At 32.4% G+C, this 22,165-nt stretch overlaps 6 non-coding genes across 6 annotated transcripts; all 6 read right to left on the reverse strand.

Moving 5' to 3' along the window:
• Nucleotides 1–7,847: 7,847 nt before the first annotated feature.
• Trnag-gcc (transfer RNA glycine (anticodon GCC)) lies at nt 7,848–7,918 on the reverse strand. The gene has a single exon. It is a non-coding gene; the product is annotated as a tRNA-Gly (tRNA).
• Nucleotides 7,919–10,642: 2,724 nt separating this feature from the next.
• On the reverse strand, nt 10,643–10,713 carry Trnag-gcc (transfer RNA glycine (anticodon GCC)). Its single transcript has one exon. It is a non-coding gene; the product is annotated as a tRNA-Gly (tRNA).
• A 3,636-nt stretch (nt 10,714–14,349) lies between these two features.
• On the reverse strand, nt 14,350–14,420 carry Trnag-gcc (transfer RNA glycine (anticodon GCC)). The gene has a single exon. It is a non-coding gene; the product is annotated as a tRNA-Gly (tRNA).
• Nucleotides 14,421–17,155: 2,735 nt separating this feature from the next.
• On the reverse strand, nt 17,156–17,226 carry Trnag-gcc (transfer RNA glycine (anticodon GCC)). Its single transcript has one exon. It is a non-coding gene; the product is annotated as a tRNA-Gly (tRNA).
• Nucleotides 17,227–19,981: 2,755 nt separating this feature from the next.
• Nucleotides 19,982–20,052, reverse strand: Trnag-gcc (transfer RNA glycine (anticodon GCC)). The gene has a single exon. It is a non-coding gene; the product is annotated as a tRNA-Gly (tRNA).
• A 685-nt stretch (nt 20,053–20,737) lies between these two features.
• Trnag-gcc (transfer RNA glycine (anticodon GCC)) lies at nt 20,738–20,808 on the reverse strand. The gene has a single exon. It is a non-coding gene; the product is annotated as a tRNA-Gly (tRNA).
• Between the last annotated feature and the right edge of the window lie 1,357 nt (nt 20,809–22,165).

Consider the following 22,165-nt stretch of genomic DNA (forward strand, 5'->3'; position numbering starts at 1 on the left):
CGCTCAATATATATTACCGTGACATAGGTTGACATATGTTCGGTGGGTTTTTTTAATAGTATTTTGTCTAGTTTATTATTTATAACACTTTTTCCCGAACTTACCGTGTTAAAGAGAGAGTCGGGCGCCATTTTGAATTTTCCAATATATCGGTAAACAGTGTATGTTTTTCAAGCTGAATAAACATGTTATATTAAATAAATACACGAAAAATATATCCAGTTTGGTAGAAAAGTAACTTATCTTGCTTTTGATAACATTTATTTGTCATATATTTGTTTTTTGACAACTTTTTCGAATCTATGTGTACAGTAATACAAACCCCAATAATGAAATAGATTAAATAAATCGGGAATTTATTACAAAAGCCAATAAAACAAATCAAACGCGAGAAAAAATAAATATACAACAAATAAATCTTACCAAAGACAAGATCAGTAATCTCTTGTCGGGTTTGTATTATTATACACGTAGATTCGAAAAAAGTTGTCAAAAAAAACAAATAAATATTACCAACGACAAGATAAATTACTTTTCTACCGAATTGGATAAGTTTTTCGTGTATAATATGTTTATTCAGCTCGAAAATATATAGTGTTTACCAATGTATTTGAAGATTACAAATGACGCCGAACTCTCTGTTGAACACGGTAAGTTTGGGAAAATTAGTTAAAAATAAAAAGAACTGCACAAAATACTGTTAGAAACTCGCTCAATATATGTTACCGTAACATAGGCTGGCGTGGGTTTTTAATAGTATTTTGTATAGTTTTTTTATTTTTTAACTCATTTCCCCAAACTTACCGTGTTCAATAGATAGTCCGAAGCCATTTGTAAGTTTCCAGAACACCGGTAAACACTACATGTTTTTTCGAGATGAATAAACATATTACATTAAATAAAAACACTAAAAAAACATCCAATTAGATAGAAAAGTAACTTATCTTGCCTTTGATAACATTTATTTGTTATATATTTGATTTTTGACAACTTTTTCGAATCAATATGTATAGTAATACAGACCCCTCTTATCAAAATGAATAAGTTTAAAGTTCTAAAAATGCTTATTAATGATCTCTAACCTTGGTAGAGGCTGTTTTGTAGCCGTCCATTCTGATGTAGAATAAAAAGCTGAAATTTTGCTTTACTTTCGTAAGTCTCAAAATTTCACATTGTCTCCTACTTTTATAATGTACTGCACACAATTTCATTCACGATGTGTCTTTCAAAGGGGACAGGATTTTTCTTTTCTTGGCTCGGCTGTTCTTTTAGTTGTATGGTATGTAGAGGATTTCAATCCTCTAATAGCATTCATCATCATTAACCTATCAATCTGTGCATCTCATTAACCCTTATCATTGAGCAAAGCCTTGATAAATTTCGACTCCTAAGTGAATAAAAAGAAAACACGATTCAATGGTTGATTTGATTCGTCTGTTAAACGGCATATCAACCCTTTTCAGGGTCATTTCCTGCTGAAACAATAATATTCTAAACGGTTAATTTTATGTATTTGTTAGCAGCAAATCCTGGGAACATCAACTTGAAATAAAAGTTGGAAATGACTTCTATATTACGATCATGTAATCCCTACAGCCACCTACCTTAAAAATGCTGCGATGAAACCTGGCATAGTTATATGGAATAAGTCAGAAAGAGTTGCAACCTTGGTTGAAGTGAGTGTTCCTAATGATGAAGGTCTGAACAGAGCTGAAAGGTAGAAACAGACCAAATATCAAGGTATCATGTATGATATGGTACGGCACAATCACGTTGAAACACCGGTTCTCGCCAGATCACCGGAGTTAAGCAACGTTGAGCCTGGCCAGTACCAGATGGGTGAGCATTTGGGAAGGCTAGGCGCTGTATGTATCTTCTGGGAAGGTTGGGCGTGGGGCCAGCACCCTCATCCTGTAAAAAGAACTCCTCGCTACAAAAACATCTACAAAAGTTGTAGATGGCCTATGCCCCTCCAGGGTTATGGATGGATGGATGGATGGATGGGTGGATGTATGATATGAAAAGAAACTGGAATCTTAGAGAGATATCAATCATACCAGTTATTATAGGTGCCACAGGGCTTATGAAGAAGAACCTGAAGTCCTACCTAACTAATATACCTGGTGAACCAAGTGCAAAAGAGATCCAGACAAATTGCACTTAAAGGAACAACGAGGATACTAAAAAGAACTCTCGGTTGGTTTCAATAAAAAGCAGGGCAATGTTGGCAGCTGGTTTCGCTGCCCCATACCCAGCGTTACAATCTTCAAAGGAAGAAAATTAAAAAATAAAGGTTATTTGATAAAGAAAAATCACTTATTGAAAATGATTCATTAATTGGTTTACCGTTTTATTTCACGGCATTATTCTGACTAATATTTGTACCACCGTTATATGTTAGTGCTTATGTTACGTAGTGTTATTATTACAATGATGAATGTAAATTCTTTTGTATTTATGTTAAGAAGGATAAGAGTCTTTCATGTGTGAGTGTTCATGTTGTAAGACATGGAGACATTAGTGAGATATATATAAATAGCGAGAGAGAGTTTATAATTGAGAGAGAGTACATATAATTACACTTTGAGAGGGGATTTCATATCTAGATAGATAGACCGATAGATTGAGAGGTTGGCATTTATGCTTTGACAGTTCTGTCTGAAATGGCTCTGTTTATATAACATAAATAGTATGACACATATACTTTCTAAACATATATTTTTTAGATGATAATTTTCAAATGGTTCTTATATATAAATTGACAATACCTTTTCTCGTTGTAATGATGGACACAGGAGACGGCAGTTATAAAAAACATGATTATTCATTCCTTCCAATTGACCGGTCAATGGCTTTGCATTCAGGAATTCAAAGTTTCTTTCTTTACATCTTTTTTCTGTTTAAACCCCTCTCGCTTCCAGAGTCCAAGGTTCGAACTGAACCTTCTCTTCCCTGGTCAGACTCTCGTCTGACTCTGACTCTATGCCTCTCTTCTTCTGACTTCTCTCTTACTAACTAACTCTCACTTCCTATATTGATAAATCTATGCATGTCCGGCCAACGTGACCACAATTCACATGCCATCAGCATGCGCGAACTGCACGTTTCGAAACATTCTGATTTCCCATTTTTCCTTTGCTGTTTTCACAAAGGAATTCAACCTACATATCTAATTCATATAACCCATTTTTGTTATTATCCAACATTCTTTCTAACAATGAATAGCTTCCAGCCAAAATTATATTTATTATTTATTTTATCAGAATCAACAATTTACTGGACATTCCATTTAAAACCTATTGTTCTTTAAAACTTATCTCCAGGGTTCGATTCCCGTTTTCTCTAATTTTATTTTCATTTACTAATTGTCTTTATTTTTACTTACATGAAAAGGGGGACACGCCTTTTCATGTAACACTTATAGAAAGAAAAAAAGACTAGTCGGTTTATTGCTATAAGAGTGGTGCAAGAATGTTCTCTTCGAGAAATTAATTTTCACCTGCCCTAGGGCGGGTATTCTTCTAGTTTAAATAAAAAAGTACTAAGTTGAGAAGTAATGATAACGTTATTTTGATGTCAGGAGCAAACAGTTGCACAGTGATTTTTTTCTTTTCAAAAAGTACTAAAATATTATGTGCATCGCCCGAGAATCGAGCCCATTTACTATTTTACGATAAGTACATTATAATATGTTTTTTCCAGCGATTTGTACCACCTCTTTCTCGGTAGCCGTGTTTCTACTCGATAGAATGAATCAATTTGTTTTCTTCATAAGTCATTGTCTACTTATCTTATGTAGTTTCCAATATATGCTTAAGTCCGAAATTGAATGAATCGAGACACATTCAAACCCCCACCACTAATTCCGTTCGCAACCAAATTTCAAACAGGTTATATAGTTGGATAGAACACCTCATTAGCTACATTTTGAAAAAATAATTTCGAAAATTGGTTCAGTAGAAAAAAGTTACAACAAAATATGTGGATTCACAAACATGAGAGTAAGTACATACATAAGTGACTAACGCTTTTTTTTTTATTTTGCATAACTTTTTTTTGTATATAAATATTTTTTACTGCGATTTTGCCAGTATGACATGTTAGCGTAACGGTTAGAGTACCGGGGGTTGGTGGAAAGATTTTAGGTTCAATCCCGTGTATCGTTTTTTTTTTATAATTAAAAAAACCGAACTTTTTTTAATAACTAATTTTTTTTAATAACTAATTTTTTTTAACTCTCCTTATGATTTTATAGCAAAAAATGGTGAATTTATCGATTAAAAATATTAGTGAATTCTATGATATACATATTCTTTGAATGAACTGAAATTTTTCGTTATCACATTTGATGAAAAATGTAGTCATTTCATAACAACTACTATGATTCGAAATTAAATTGAAAATGTTATATGTTACCGTAACGGGTCTAGAGCCGGGATTGGTGGAAAGATTTTAGGTTCAATCCCGTGTAATGGTTTTTTTTTAATTAAAAACCGATGAAAATCGAACTATTAATATGCTAATAATTCGCCGGTCCCAAGTTATTATAACTACTACTCTTAGAGCTGCTGCTGCTGCTGTGAGATCGTGTCTTGTCCATATTATCAGCAGCAGCAGTGAACCTGCTTGCCTAGTTTCGGAAGTAAATAAGTCGAATAATACATGTGAACTTATATTATAAATTTATATATTAATACAATAGCAATGTCTGGAAAAATCATGGATTATATGAAAAAATGCGCGCATGAAAAGTAATATTCTTAAGATTTTATTAAACCTGGCAAAGTAAAGGACAAGAAATTCAACCTGGAAAAGTAAAGAACAAGATATTCTAGTAAAGTAAAAAAAATAAGAATTTTTTAGACTTAAAATATTGCAGCTAAAAATAAAATTTGAATATTGATAAATATTTTATTTATTATTTGCATATGTTGTTGTTTATTGTTGAGTTTGAAAGGGTGTCAGTCGCTGGATTGAACTTATTTCCCCCCTATTATTTGCATATATTTATGTAGTGAAAATTGTTTGAATAAAATTAATTCATTAGTTAGTTAGTTTGTTAGTTAGTTAGTTAGTAGATGGAATTAATAATTTTATAATTTACATAAAAATGAATTAAATGATCCTAATTATGATATAATAAAATTATTAATTTATTTTATTTTAAGAATATTACTTTTCATGCGCGCATTTTTCCATATAATAATATGTTTTTTCTACCGATTTTTACCACCTCTTTCTCGGTAGCCGTGTTTCCACTCGATAGAATGAATCAATTTGTTTTTTTCATAAGTCATTGTCTACTTATCTTATGTAGTTTCCAACATGGCTTCTCCTCATTAAATAGGAAAAGTATTCATCCTATATAAGTAAGGTTTAATTTGGTTTACTTTCGTTTAATTGTTCCTATTTACAATGTCTCCCCACGGGGCAGAGTTAGACACCAGGGTCGTTTTTTTAACGTGGAGAAAGGGAACAAAAATAAAAATTGTCTCAGTCGTGAAGGATTTCTCCTCCACTGACAAAGAACAAGAAATTGAAATGCAGCATCTGAAGAACAGATACTATACTTTGATATTGACCCGAAGGCCATTCGTTTAATTGTTATTACGTTGTTTCCAACCCAAATAAGGTTATTTTCCATACGATATTTAATTGTTTAAAAAAATAGTTTCTATTTTTTTAAGGTTATGAAATTTTATACGATTGTCCTTGAAATCAAAATAAAATAGAATTTAAAAAAATGTGGAATAATGCGAACATCTAATGGTGTTATAGGCACCGCCAAAACTGGGGGTGGGGTGGGGGCAGGTAAGTACTTTTTGACGGACCGTCTTTTTAAAAATCTACCAAAAATCAGGTAATTATCCAATCAATACGACATTTTGAGCGATTGTTAAGAGAAGAATGAACTTTATAACAGTGTACGTAATTTTCATAAACAATATTTATATATATATATATATATATATATATATATATATATATATATATATATATATATATATATTTGCTTACAATCCCCCCCCCTTGTTTTGAGGGGGTTCCAAATATGCTTAAAATAATCATCTGAAACTGAACAAAACATATTATGTTGTTGTAAGGGACGGGATTATAGATAAAAAAAACCTTTTTAATTATCCCGCTTTTGAGTTTTGAAGTGTGAAATTCGGTGAATACGTTAAGTAAAATAATTAATTTAAGTTAAGCAAAACAAAACAAAAAAATTTTTTTTTAATATTTATACGAAAAAAGCCATTTTAAAATCTTTGATAAATAGATTAACAATTTCTTTTTAGCGACCGAGCCGAATAATGCATGACCATTATTAAACAGGGCATGCTTTGAAGAATCGATACAAAAATAATTCGATAAATATTGTGTCCTTTGTGTTAAAAATATCATAATTTTTTCGATCAAGTTTGGAAACGTTTGCCGCCTTTCGACTACGGTGGACCAAACGCGCTGAAATAATGTTTTTTTTTATTCTGTTTTAAATTCCCCCCTCCCCATTTTGGAGAGCCTGGCCCCCACACACATACACATTAAAAACCAAACTCATACAAATGGTCACCCATCTGGTACTGGCCAGCATCAGCGTTAATAATACATTGAAATTTTCGTCACTGAAAAAATAAGTTTTTTTGGCTTTTTGGTCTTCCGTAGTTAGCTTTTTATCAAGTACAAATGTAAACAGTAATCAAATCGACTCGAAGTAACTGGTTGCCTATATGAATAAGTGGAATTATTTGAAATCCTGGTACTTATATTATAATATTTTTGCATATTCGGATAGAAAATCACCCTAAATCTTAGTTAGACAAGAAATAAACAAATTAATTCTTTCAAAAACTTTCTTTCTTTTTTTTTTTTTAACTATTTATATACGTTTTTTGTGCAAAACAAAAACCGCCAATTGTTAACTTTTGGGGAAAATATAACATTTAAAATTTGATTAAAAATAGTAGAAAAGGTTTTACATTATTCTGTTTTCTATATGATAAAATTCAGGGTTTTATCTTTCTGGAAAAAAAAAGTTACTCAGAAATAATCGATTTTAATAATTGTAATTTCGTTTTAAAAAACAACAACAACTTGATTTTGCGGCCATTTTTGGCGGTGCCCATGTTATAAAAGCTAATCTATCGATCGTATTAACCCTTATCCTCGAGTGGCGTTGATGCCTTGATAAATGGCGACTCATTAGTAAACAGTAACGACAAAACACGATTGGTTTGGTTCGTCTATTAAACGACATACCCACTTTTTTCAGGGTACTGTTGAAACAATATTCTAAACGATTAATTTTGTGTTCTTGTTTCACGGCATATCAACCCTTTTCGTTCATCTAATAAGAAAACATATTTAAAACGATTCATTCATCAGTTTTACTGCTTTGATTAACGGCATTACCCCGACGACTGTTCTCGTCTTGATTGTTTTTGTTTTTTTTTTCACAATGTTTCAGTCGAATTCTATCCATAGTCATTAGACATCAATTAATCAAGATTCTCACCTAAGTTCAATTCCGGCTTAAGACCCCTTAATCGTAAGCCTTCAATATGAGAAATTTTCTAGAATCAAAATCATGTAATAAATTTTCGAATATTTATCATCATATTTTCGATATTTATCATTATATATTGATTTTAATATTCGCAAGGAAATATAAAAGTGGTGCAAAAGTGCTCTGTTCAAGAAATTAATTTCCACTGTCTTAGGGAGAGTATTCTTCTAGCTTAAATGCAAAAGTACTAAGCAGAGAAGTGATGGTAGTGTAATTTTGATGCCAGGAGCAAACAGTTGCAGTGTGATTTCTTTTTCTTTTTAAAAAATATTAAAATATGTGCATCGGCCGGGAATCGAACCCGGGCCGCCCGCGTGGCAGGCGAGCATTCTACCACTGAACCACCGATGCTACGTCCTTGCCACTACTCCTTAATCTAAATATTCCTATTTATAAATTCTCTTGTTCTAATTCTGATTTACGATAAGTTGTTTTTGATATTTTTTTCTCCCCCATTTCTACCTGATAGAATGAATCAGTTCGTTTTTTTTCCTCAGTCATTTACTAATTATCTTCTCTTGTTTCACATAGTGCCCTCTCCTCACTAAATAGGGACGTATTCATAGTATATGAGTAATGTTTGGTTTGGTTTGGTTTGGTTTGGTTGAGTTTGGTTTGGTTATAATCACGTCGTTTCCTGACCCATGTAAGGTTATTGTGAAGACGATGTTCAATAGCTAAAAAATATAATATTTTGTTGTTTTTTTTTAGATTGAGAGGGTTGACCTACTTAAGACTAAGCTAAATTTGAAAAGAGTTTTGTAAAATTATTTACAGTAATTACATTTCATTGGCGCATCATACGAATAAGGATTCTATGCACAAGGTTTAGTTCAATTATATTTTAATTTTAATATTCGCAAGAGATTTAAAAAAAAAGTGGAAAAAATTTCTGTTCGAATAATTTATACTACCGGACCTGGAACGTGTAATCTTCTGGTTTAATAAAAAACGTTGAGAAGCAGTGAAGCACCGGTGTCGTTATTTTGAAGACAGACGAAAAAAGTTGCCCAGAGATCTTTTCTTTTTAAAAAGTATTAAAATTTAATGTATATCGTCCGCAAATGGAACCCGGGCCGCCCGAGTTGCAGGAGAGCATTCGACCACTGAACCACCGATGCTGTCTCATACAAAATGCTTTTTACTCATTTGATCCAAATTCATCAGATATCAATTAATCAAGATTCTCACCTAGTTTCAATTCCGTCTTAAGACCCCTTAAGCTTATGCCTTAACCTGAATATTTGCATTCATACATTCTCATGTTATATTTACTATTTTACGATAAGTACTTCATAATATGTTTTTTCCAGCGATTTTTACCACCTCTTTCTCGGTAGCCGTGTTTCTACTCGATAGAATGAATCAATTTGTTTTTTTTCCATAAGTCATTGTCTACTTATCTTATGTAGTTTCCAATATGGCTTCTCCTCATTAAATAGAGAAAGTATTCGAATTCTGTCCATAGTCATTAGATATCAATTAATCAAGATTCTCACCTAATTTACATTCCGTCTTAAGACCCCTTAAGCTTAAGCCTTAAATATGAGACATTTTCTAGAACCAAAATCACGTAATAAATTTTCGAATATTTATCATTATATATTGATTTTAATATTCGCAAGGAAATATAAAAATGGTGCAAAAGTGGTCTGTTCAAGAAATTAATTTCCACTGTCTTAGGGCGAGTATTCTTCTAGCTTAAATGCAAAAGTACTAAGCAGAGAAGTGATGGTAGTGTAATTTTGATGCCAGGAGCAAACAGTTGCAGTGTGATTTCTTTTTCTTTTTAAAAAATATTAAACTACTTGTGTATCGACCGGGAATCAAACCGGGGCCGCCCAAATGGCAGGCGAGCATTCTGCCACTGAACCACCCATTCTGCCTCATACAAAATGCTTCTTACCCTGTATATCAGCAGTTAGAAATTCTCTTCTGGTTTTCATTCTTTTATGATAATTTTATGATATCTATTTCTTCCCCATTTCTACCCTATAGAATGATTCAATTTGCTTCTTGCTCACTCATTTTCTACAAATCTTACCTCGTTCCCCATAATACCCTATCCTCATAAAATAGGGAAAGTATTCATAGTATATAAGTATGGTTTGCTTTAGTATGGTTTCGTTTAGTTTGGTTTGGTTTGGTTTGGTTTGGTTGAGTTTGGTTAGGTTTGGTTTGATTTGGTTGTAATCATCTCGTTTCCCGATCAACATAAGTTTACTGTGAGGACGATATTGAATATCTGGAAAAAAATTATAAATTTCGTCTTTCAAAGATTATGAAATGTTATACGATTGACGTCCAATCAATAATGAAATAGAAGTTTAAAAAATCGGGAATTTCTTATAATAGCCAACAAAATAAACGTGAAAAAAAAATAGACAACAAATAAATGTTATCAAAGGCAAGATACGTAATCTTTTACTTACCTGAATAAGTCGCAATGTTTCAGTCGAATTTCATCCATAGTCATTGGATATCAAGTAATCAAGACTCTCACTTAATTTCAATTCACTCTTAAGATCGCTTAACCTTAAGCCTTAAATTTCGGACATTTTCTAGAATCTAAATCACGTATTATCTTTGGGAATATTCATTTGCAAAAAATATAAAAATACAAAATAAACAAACTGGGCACAACGCCAAACAAAAGTATGGAAGTAATGGGGATCATTGATCATCCTTGTTCTCAAATACTTAAAATTGTCTATCACTCTCAGTCACCACAATACCACATTCACTCCAAAAGGCTGTCTTACTTAAGATAAACGTAAATTAGAAAAACGTTTTATAGAATTATTTACAGTAATTAAATTTCATAGGCGTATCATTCGAATAAGTATTATATACACAAGGTTTAGTTAAATTATATCATGATTTAAATATTTGGAAAGAGATACAAAATTGGTGCAAAATGTTCGAATAAGTAAATTTATTTTTCCTGGGACGGGTCAGGTTCTAGTTTTGTCACAAACATATTTAAGTTGACAAGTAATGGTGCCGTTTATTTTGATGAGGGGAGAAAAAAGTTGCTCTAACTTTTTTCTTTTTAAAATGCATTAAAAGTGTAAGTGCATCGGCCGGGAATCGAACCCGGGCCGCCCGCGTGGCAGGCGAGCATTCTACCACTGATCCACCGATGCTACGTCCTTGCCACTACTCCTTAATCTAAATATTCCTATTTATAAATTCTCTTGTTCTAATTCCGATTTACGATAAGTTGTTTTTGATATTTTTTTCTCCCCCATTTCTACCTGATAGAATGAATCAGTTCGTTTTTTTTCCTCAGTCATTTACTAATTATCTTACCTAGTTTCACATAGTGCCCTCTCCTCACTAAATAGAGAAGTATTCATAGTATAGTAGTAATGTTTGGTTTGGTTTGGTTTGGTTTGGTTTGGTTGAGTTTGGTTTGGTTATAATCACGTCGTTTCCTGACCCATGTAAGGTTATTGTGAAGACGATGTTCAATAGCTAAAAAATATAATATTTTGTTGTTTTTTTTTTTAGATTGAGAGGGTTAACCTACTTAAGACTAAGCTAAATTTGAAAAGAGTTTTGTAAAATTATTTACAGTAATTACATTTCATTGGCGCATCATACGAATAAGGATTCTATGCACAAGGTTTAGTTCAATTATATTTTAATTTTAATATTCGCAAGAGATTAAAAAAAAAAAGTGGAAAAATTTCTGTTCGAATAATTTATACTACCGGACCTGGAACGTGTAATCTTCTGGTTTAATAACAAACGTTGGGAAGCAGTGAAGCAAAGCACCGGTGTCGTTATTTTGAAGACAGACGAAAAAAGTTGCCCAGAGATCTTTTCTTTTTAAAAAGTATTAAAATTTAATGTATATCGTCTGCAAATGGAACCCGGGCCGCCCGAGTTGCAGGAGAGCATTCGACCACTGAACCACCGATGCTGTCTCATACAAAATGCTTTTTACTCATTTGATCCAAATTCATCAGATATCAATTAATCAAGATTCTCACCTAGTTTCAATTCCGTCTTAAGACCCCTTAAGCTTACGCCTTAACCTGAATATTTGCATTCATACATTCTCATGTTATATTTACTATTTTACGATAAGTACTTCATAATATGTTTTTTCCAGCGATTTTTACCACCTCTTTCTCGGTAGCCGTGTTTCTACTCGATAGAATGAATCAATTTGTTTTTTTTTTCATAAGTCATTGTCTACTTATCTTATGTAGTTTCTAACATGGCTTCTCCTCATTAAATAGGAAAAGTATTCATACTATATAAGTAAGGTTTAATTTGGTTTACTTTCGTTTAATTGTTCCTATTTACAATGTCTCCCCACGGGGCAGAGTTAGACACCAGGGTCGTTTTTTAACGCGGAGAAAGGGAACAAATATAAAAATTGTCTCAGTCGTGAAGGATTTCTCCTCCACTGACAAAGAACAAGAAATTGAAATGCAGCATCTGAAGAACAGATACTACACTTTGACTTTGACCCGAAGGCCATTCGTTTAATTGTTATTACGTTGTTTCCCAACCCAAGTAAGGTTATTTTCCATACGATATTTAATTGTTTAAAAAATAGTTTCTATTTTTTTAAGGTTATGAAATGTTATACGATTGTCCTTGAAATCAAAATAAAATAGAATTTAAAAAAATGTGGAATAAGTGCGAACATCTAATGGTGTTATAGGCACCGCCAAAACTGGGGGTGGGGTGGGGGCAGGTAAGTACTTTTTGACGGACCGTCTTTTTAAAAATCTACCAAAAACCAGGTAATTATCCAATCAATACGACATTTTGAGCGATTATTAAGAGAAGAATGAACTTTATAACAGTGTACTTATTTTTCATAAACAATATATATATATATATATATATATATATATATATATATATATATATATATATATATATATATATATATATTTGCTTACAATCCCCCCCTTGTTTTGAGGGGGTTCCAAATATGCTTAAAATAATCATCTGAAACTGAACAAAACATATTATGTTGTTGTAAGGGACGGGATTATAGATAAAAAAACTTGTTTGCATACCTCATTTTGATGTCTGAATATCAAACTCCGATTGTGTTTAATTATCCCGCTTTTGAGTTTTGAAGTGTGAAATTCGGTGAATACGTTAAGTAAAATAATTAATTTAAGTTAAGCAAAACAAAACAAAAAAAAAACATTTTTTTAATATTTATACGAAAAAAGCCATTTTAAAATCTTTGATAAATAAATTAACAATTTCTTTTTAGCGAGCCGAATAATGCATGACCATTATTAAACAGTGCATGCTTTGAAGAATCGATACAAAAAAAAAATCGATAAATATTGTGTCCTTTGTGTTAAAAATATCATTATTTTTTCGATCAAGTTTGGAAACGTTTGCCGCCTTTCGACTACGGTGGACCAAACGCGCTGAAATAATTTTTTTTTTTATTCTGCTTTAAATTCCCCCCTCCCCATTTTGGAGAGCCTGGCCCCCACACACATACACATTAAAAACCAAACTCATACAAATGGTCACCCATCTGGTACTGGCCAGCATCAGCGTTAATAATACATTGAAATTTTCATCACTGAAAAAAAAAAGTTTTTTTGGCTTTTTGGTCTTCCGTAGTTAGCTTTTTATCAAGTACAAATGTAAACAGTAATCAAATCAACTCGAAGTAACTGGTTGCCTATATGAATAAGTGGAATTATTTGAAATCCAGGTACTTATATTATAATATTTTTGCATATTCAGATAGAAAATCACCCTAAATCTTAGTTAGACAAGAAATAAACAAATTAATTCTTTCAAAAACTTTCTTTTTTTTTTTTTTTTTTTAACTATTTATATACGTTTTTTGTGCAAAACAAAAACCGCCAATTGTTAACTTTTGGGGAAAATATAACATTTAAAATTTGATTAAAAATAGTAGAAAAGGTTTTACATTATTCTGTTTTCTATATGATAAAATTCAGGGTTTTATCTTTCTGGAAAAAAAAAGTTACTCAGAAATAATGGATTTTAATAATTGTAATTTCGTTTTAAAAAACAACAACAACTTGATTTTGCGGCCATTTTTTGCGGTGCCTATGTTATAAAAGCTTATCTATCGATCGTATTAACCCTTATCCTCGAGTGGCGTTGATGCCTTGATAAATGGCGACTCATTAGTAAACAGTAACGACAAAACACGATTGGTTTGGTTCGTCTATTAAACGACATACCCACTTTTTTCAGGATACTGTTGAAACAATATTCTAAACGATTAATTTTGTGTTCTTGTTTCACGGCATATCAACCCTTTTCGTTCATCTAATAAGAAAACATATTTAAAACGATTCATTCATCAGTTTTACTGCTTTGATTAACGGCATTACCCCGACGACTGTTCTCGTCTTGATTGTTTTTGTTTTTTTTTTTCACAATGTTTCAGTCGAATTCTATCCATAGTCATTAGACATCAATTAATCACGATTCTCACCTAAGTTCAATTCCGGCTTAAGACCCCTTAATCGTAAGCCTTCAATATGAGAAATTTTCTAGAATCAAAATCATGTAATAAATTTTCGAATATTTATCATCATTATACATTGATTTTAATATTCGCAAGGAAATATAAAAATGGTGCAAAAGTGCTCTGTTCAAGAAATTAATTTCCACTGTCTTATGGCGAGTATTCTTCTAGCTTAAATACAAAAGTTCTAAGTAGAGAAGTAATGGTAGTGTCATTTTGATGCCAGGAGCAAACAGTTGCAGTATGATTTCTTTTTCTTTTTAAAAAATATTAAAATATGTGCATCGGCCGGGAATCGAACCCGGGCCGCCCGCGTGGCAGGCGAGCATTCTACCACTGAACCACCGATGCTACGTCCTTGCCACTACTCCTTAATCTAAATATTCCTATTTATAAATTCTCTTGTTCTAATCCCGATTTACGATAAGTTGTTTAGGATATTTTTTTCTCCCCCATTTCTACCTGATAGAATGAATCAGTTCGTTTTTTTTCCTCAGTCATTTACTAATTATCTTACCTAGTTTCACATAGTGCCCTCTCCTCACTAAATAGAGAAGTATTCATAGTATAGTAGTAATGTTTGGTTTGGTTTGGTTTGGTTTGGTTTGGTTTGGTTGAGTTTGGTTTGGTTATAATCACGTCGTTTCCTGACCCATGTAAGGTTATTGTGAAGACGATGTTCAATAGCTAAAAAAATAATATTTTGTTGTTTTTGTTTAGATTGAGAGGGTTAACCTACTTAAGACTAAGCTAAATTTGAAAAGAGTTTGGTAAAATTATTTACAGTAATTACATTTCATTGGGGTATCATTCGAATAAGGATTCTATGCACAAGGTTTAGTTCAATTATATTTTGATGTTAATATTCGCAAGGAGATTTTTAAAAAAAAAAAGCGGAAAAGATTTCTGTTCGAATACTTTATACTACCGAACCTGGAACGTGTAATCTTCTGGTTAAATAACAAACGTTGAGAAGCATTGGTGTCGTTATTTTGAAGACAGACGAAAAAGTTGCCCAGAGATCTTTTCTTTTTAAAAAGTATTAAAATTTAATGTATATCGTCCGCGAATGGAACCCGGGCCGCCCGAGTTGCAGGCGAGCATTCAACCACTGAACCACTGATGCTGTCCCATACAGAATGCTTCTTACTCATTTGATCAAAATTCATCAGATATCAATTAATCAAGATTCTCACCTAGTTTCAATTCCGTCTTAAGACCCCTTAAGCTTATGCCTTAACCTGAATATTTGCATTCATACATTCTCATGTTATATTTACTATTTTACGATAAGTACTTTATAATATGTTTTTTTCCACCGATTTTTACCACCTCTTTCTCGGTAGCCGTGTTTCTACTCGATAGAATGAATCAATTTGTTTTTTTCATAAGTCATTGTCTACTTATCTTATGTAGTTTCCAATATGGCTTCTCCTCATTAAATAGAGAAAGTATTCGAATTCTGTCCATAGTTATTAGATATCAATTAATCAAGATTCTCACCTAATTTACATTCCGTCTTAAGACCCCTTAAGCTTAAGCCTTAAATATGAGACATTTTCTAGAACCAAAATCACGTAATAAATTTTCGAATATTTATCATTATATATTGATTTTAATATTCGCAAGGAAATATAAAAATGGTGCAAAAGTGGTCTGTTCAAGAAATTAATTTCCACTGTCTTAGGGCGAGTATTCTTCTAGCTTAAATGCAAAAGTACTAAGCAGAGAAGTGATGGTAGTGTAATTTTGATACCAGGAGCAAACAGTTGCAGTGTGATTTCTTTTTCTTTTTAAAAAATATTAAACTACTTGTGTATCGACCGGGAATCAAACCGGGGCCGCCCAAATGGCAGGCGAGCATTCTGCCACTGAACCACCCATTCTGCCTCATACAAAATGCTTCTTACCCTGTATATCAGCAGTTAGAAATTCTCTTCTGGTTTTCTTTCTTTTACGATAAGTTTATGATATCTATTTCTTCCCCATTTCTACTCTATAGAATGATTCAATTTGCTTCTTGCTCACTCATTTTCTACAAATCTTACCTCGTTCCCCATAATACCCTATCCTCATAAAATAGGGAAAGTATTCATAGTATATAAGTATGGTTTGTTTTAGTATGGTTTCGTTTAGTTTGGTTTGGTTTGGTTTGGTTTGGTTTGGTTGAGTTTGGTTAGGTTTGGTTTTATTTGGTTGTAATCATCTCGTTTCCCGATCAACATAAGTTTACTGTGAGGACGATATTGAATATCTGGAAAAAAATTATAAATTTCTTCTTTCAAAGATTATGAAATGTTATACGATTGACGTCCAATCAATAATGAAATAGAAGTTTAAAAAATCGGGAATTTCTTATAATAGCCAACAAAATAAACGTGAAAAAGAAAATAGACAACAAATAAATGTTATCAAAGGCAAGATACGTAATCTTTTACTTACCTGAATAAGTCGCAATGTTTCAGTCGAATTTCATCCATAGTCATTGGATGTCAAGTAATCAAGACTCTCACTTAATTTCAATTCACTCTTAAGATCGCTTAACCTTAAGCCTTAAATTTCGGACATTTTCTAGAATCTAAATCACGTATTATCTTTGGGAATATTCATTTGTCAAAAAATATAAAAATACAAAATAAACAAACTAGGCACAACGCCAAACAAAAGTATGGAAGTAATGGGGATCATTGATCATCCTTGTTCTCAAATACTTAAAATTGTCTATCACTCTCAGTCACCACAATACCACATTCACTCCAAAAGGCTGTCTTACTTAAGATAAACGTAAATTAGAAAAACGTTTTATAGAATTATTTACAGTAATTAAATTTCATAGGCGTATCATTCGAATAAGTATTATATACACAAGGTTTAGTTAAATTATATCATGATTTAAATATTTGGAAAGAGATACAAAATTGGTGCAAAATGTTCGAATAAGTAATTTTATTTTTCCTCGGACGGGTCATGTTCTAGTTTTGTCACAAAGATATTTAAGTTGACAAGTAATGGTGCCGTTTATTTTGATGAGGGGAGAAAAAAGTTGCTCTAACTTTTTTCTTTTTAAAATGCATTAAAAGTGTATGTGCATCGGCCGGGAATCGAACCCGGGCCGCCCGCGTGGCAGGCGAGCATTCTACCACTGAACCACCGATGCTACGTGCTTGCCACTACTCCTTAATCTAAATATTCCTATTTATAAATTCTCTTGTTCTAATCCCGATTTACGATAAGTTGTTTAGGATATTTTTTTCTCCCCCATTTCTACCTGATAGAATGAATCAGTTCGTTTTTTTTCCTCAGTCATTTACTAATTATCTTACCTAGTTTCACATAGTGCCCTCTCCTCACTAAATAGAGAAGTATTCATAGTATAGTAGTAATGTTTGGTTTGGTTTGGTTTGGTTTGGTTTGGTTTGGTTTGGTTTGGTTTGGTTGAGTTTGGTTTGGTTATAATCACGTCGTTTCCTGACCCATGTAAGGTTATTGTGAAGACGATGTTCAATAGCTAGAAAAATAATATTTTGTTGTTTTTGTTTAGATTGAGAGGGTTGACTGACCTACTTAAGACTAAGCTAAATTTGAAAAGAGTTTTGTAAAATTATTTACAGTAATTACATTTCATTGGGGCATCATTCGAATAAGGATTCTATGCACAAGGTTTAGTTCAATTATATTTTGATGTTAATATTCGCAAGGAGATTAAAAAAAAAAAGCGGAAAAGATTTCTGTTCGAATAATTTATACTACCGGACCTGGAACGTGTAATCTTCTGGTTTAATAACAAACGTTGAGAAGCAGTGAAGCACCGGTGTCGTTATTTTGAAGACAGACGAAAAAGTTGCCCGGAGATCTTTTCTTTTTAAAAAGTATTAAAATTTAATGTATATCGTCCGCGAATGGAACCCGGGCCGGCCGAGTTGCAGGCGAGCATTCAACCACTGAACCACTGATGCTGTCTCATACAGAATGCTTCTTACTCATTTGATCCAAATTCATCAGATTTCAATTAATCAAGATTCTCACCTAGTTTCAATTCCGTCTTAAGACCCCTTAAGCTTATGCCTTAACCTGAATATTTGCATTCATACATTCTCATGTTATATTTACTATTTTACGATAAGTACTTTATAATATGTTTTTTCCACCGATTTTTACCACCTCTTTCTCGGTAGCCGTGATTCTACTCGATAGAATGAATCAATTTGTTTTTTTCATAAGTCATTGTCTACTTATCTTATGTAGTTTCCAATATGGCTTCTCCTCATTAAATAGAGAAAGTATTCGAATTCTGTCCATAGTCATTAGATATCAATTAATCAAGATTCTCACCTAATTTACATTCCGTCTTAAGACCCCTTAAGCTTAAGCCTTAAATATGAGACATTTTCTAGAACCAAAATCACGTAATAAATTTTCGAATATTTATCATTATATATTGATTTTAATATTCGCAAGGAAATATAAAAATGGTGCAAAAGTGCTCTGTTCAAGAAATTAATTTCCACTGTCTTAGGGCGAGTATTCTTCTAGCTTAAATGCAAAAGTACTAAGCAGAGAAGTGATGGTAGTGTAATTTTGATGCCAGGAGCAAACAGTTGCAGTGTGATTTCTTTTTCTTTTTAAAAAATATTAAACTACTTGTGTATCGACCGGGAATCAAACCGGGGCCGCCCAAATGGCAGACAAGCATTCTGCCACTGAACCACCCATTCTGCCTCATACAAAATGCTTCTTACCCTGTATATCAGCAGTTAGAAATTCTCTTCTGGTTTTCATTCTTTTACGATAAGTTTATGATATCTATTTCTTCCCCCATTTCTACCCTATAGAATGATTTAATTTGCTTCTTGCTCACTCATTTTCTACTAATCTTACCTAGTTCCCCATAATACCCTATCCTCATAAAATAGGGAAACTATTCATAGTATATAAGTATGGTTTGCTTTAGTATGGTTTCGTTTAGTTTGGTTTGGTTTGGTTTGGTTTGGTTGAGTTTGGTTAGGTTTGGTTTGATTTGGTTGTAATCATCTCGTTTCCCGATCCACGTAAGTTTATTGTGAGGACGATATTGAATATCTGGAAAAAAAATTATAAATTTCTTCTTTCAAAGATTATGAAATGTTATACGATTGACGTCCAATCAATAATGAAATAGAAGTTTTAAAAAATCGGGAATTTCTTATAATAGCCAACAAAATAAACGTGAAAAAGAAAATAGACAACAAATAAATGTTATCAAAGGCAAGATACGTAATCTTTTACTTACCTGAATAAGTCGCAATGTTTCAGTCGAATTTCATCCATAGTCATTGGATGTCAAGTAATAAAGATTCTCACCAAATTCCAATTCACTCTTAAGATCGCTTAAGCTTAAGCCTTAAATTTCGGACATTTTCTAGAATCAAAATCACGTATTATCTTTGGGAATATTCATTTGCAAAAAATATAAAAATACAAAATAAACAAACTAGGCACAACGCCAAACAAAAGTATGGAAGTAATAGGGATCATTGATCATCCTTGTTCTAAAATACTTAAAATTGTCTATCACTCTCAGTCACCACAATACCACATTCACTCCAAAAGGATGTCTTACTTAAGATAAACGTAAATTAGAAAAACGTTTTATAGAATTATTTACAGTAATTAAATTGCATAGGCGTATCATTCGAATAAGTATTATATACAAAGGTTTAGTTAAATTATATCATGATTTAAATATTTGGAAAGAGATACTAAATTGGTGCAAAATGTTCGAATAAGTAATTTTATTTTTCCTGGGACGGGTCATGTTCTAGTTTTGTCACAAACATATTTAAGTTGACAAGTAATGGTGCCGTTTATTTTGATGAGAGGAGAAAAAGGTCGCTCAAACTTTCTTTCTTTTTAAAATGCATTAAAAGTGTATGTGCATCGGCCGGGAATCGAACCAGGGCCGCCCGCGTGGCAGGCGAGCATTCTACCACTGAACCACCGATGCTGCTTCGACAAGGGTTCGATTTAACCTAAAGTTTGGCATGAGTAAATTCTCCTGTTGTATTTACTATTTTCCATAAGTAGTTTATGATATTTTTTCTTCCCCATTTCTACCCGATAAAATGAATCTAAATTATTTATAGTAATTACATTTCATTGGCGTATCATTCGAATAAGGATTCTATACACAAGGTTTAGTTCAATTATATCTTGATATTAATATTCTCAAGGAGATAAAAACAATAAAAAGTGGAAAAAATTCTGTTCGAATAATTTATACTACCAGACCTGGAACGTGTAATCTTCTGGTTTAATAACAAACGTTGAGAAGCAACGGTGTCGTTATTTTGTTGAGAGAAGAAAAAAGTTGCCCACAGATCTTTTCTGTTTAAAATCTAATGTGCATCGCCCGGGAATCGAACCCGGGCGGCCGCCCAATTGGAAGGCGACCATTCTACAACTGAACCATCCATGCTGTCTCTTATAAAATGCTTCTTACACCTTATATTCGCAGTTAGAAATTCTCTTCTGGTTTTCATTCTTTTATGATAAGTTTATGATATCTATTTCTTCCCCCATTTCTACTCTATTATATTTAAGTTGACAAGTAATGGTGCCGTTTATTTTGATGAGAGGAGAAAAAAGTCGCTCAAACTTTTTTCTTCTTAAAATGCATTAAAAAAAGTACTTGCATCGGCCGGGAATCGAACCCGGGCCGCCCGCGTGGCAGGCGAGCATTCTACCACTGAACCACCGATGCTGCTTCGACGACTGTTCGATTTAACCTAAAGCTTCACATTTATAAATTCTCCTGTTGTATTTACTATTTTCAATAAGTAGTTTATGATATTTTCTTCCCCATTTCTACCCGATAAAATGAATCTTAATTATTTATAGTAATTACATTCAAGTCTAATGGTAACAAATTCCTAATGAACCGCCCCCCTAATTAAACATTTCATCAAATCTCCTCACTAACGTAATGTACTTGCAATAACCCTTATCCCTGAGTGGCTTCCGGACCTTGATAAGTGGTGATCACTGTGTAAAAAAAAAAAAAACATTTCATTGGCATTTTCAAGTGTTTATTAAAGAGTAAATAATTAATTTACTTACCAAAGTTTTATATATCACAAATTGAAGAGAAAATGTCAATAAATAATATATTAAAATTTAAAACAAAAAAATTAGTGTTTTTTAGAAATTTACCTGTATAGTTCGAAGTTTAAAGTCTTTTTTTTTTAACCACGTTGTTTGTTTTTTCTTTTGTTTTTTTTTAATTAAACCTTGGTCCTTGCTCCTTTAATTGAAAAAAAATTAAGGCTTGACTTAAATTTTCGAGTAGTTATAAGCTTGGAAAGACAGGGCGTCGAATAATTCACGCCTCCCATTTTGAAATGTCTGTTAAAAAGTAAATAATTTACTCACCAAAGTGTTATATATCACAAACTTTAAGAGAAAAGGTCAATAAATACTATATTCAAATTTAAAACATAAAAAATTAGTGTTTTTTAGAAATTTACACCTAAAGTCCGTTTTTTTGTTTTTTGTTTTGTTTTTTCAATGAAAGCTTGGCCCTTGCTCCTTTAATTGAAAAAAAAAATTAGGGCTTGAATTACATTTTTCGAGGAGTTATAAGCTTGGAAAAATAGGGTGGAATTATTCACCATTTTCACGAAATTTTTAACACACCTACTGAACCACCACTGCTGTCTCGTACAAAATGATTCTTACCCTTTATATCAGCAGTTAGAAATTCTCTTGTTTTCATTCTTTTACGATAAGTTTATGATATCTATTTCTTCCCCCATTTCTACTCTATAGAATGATTCAATTTGCTTCTTGCTCACTCATTTTCTACTAATCTTACCTCGTTTAGAAGAATTGATGCCGTTATTCTAATGACAGCAGAAACTAGTTCCTCGCCGATTTTTTTCTTTTCAAAAAGTACTACAAAAGTGTGTCATTATCGAGGATGTCAATAGATTGAATAAGACATAACGAAAGATCAGCTTCTATAAAAATGGCGTCTTTATTTATATTTGACAAACATGAGTACACCGGTAAGGGAGCGTAACTCCAGCCGGTGAAAACTCTTATTCAGTCCCTCATGCAAC

Source organism: Euprymna scolopes, chromosome 38 (genome assembly GCF_053919585.1).
Source record: "Euprymna scolopes isolate OS-2025 chromosome 38, ASM5391958v1, whole genome shotgun sequence".
Taxonomy (NCBI): domain Eukaryota; kingdom Metazoa; phylum Mollusca; class Cephalopoda; order Sepiida; family Sepiolidae; genus Euprymna; species Euprymna scolopes.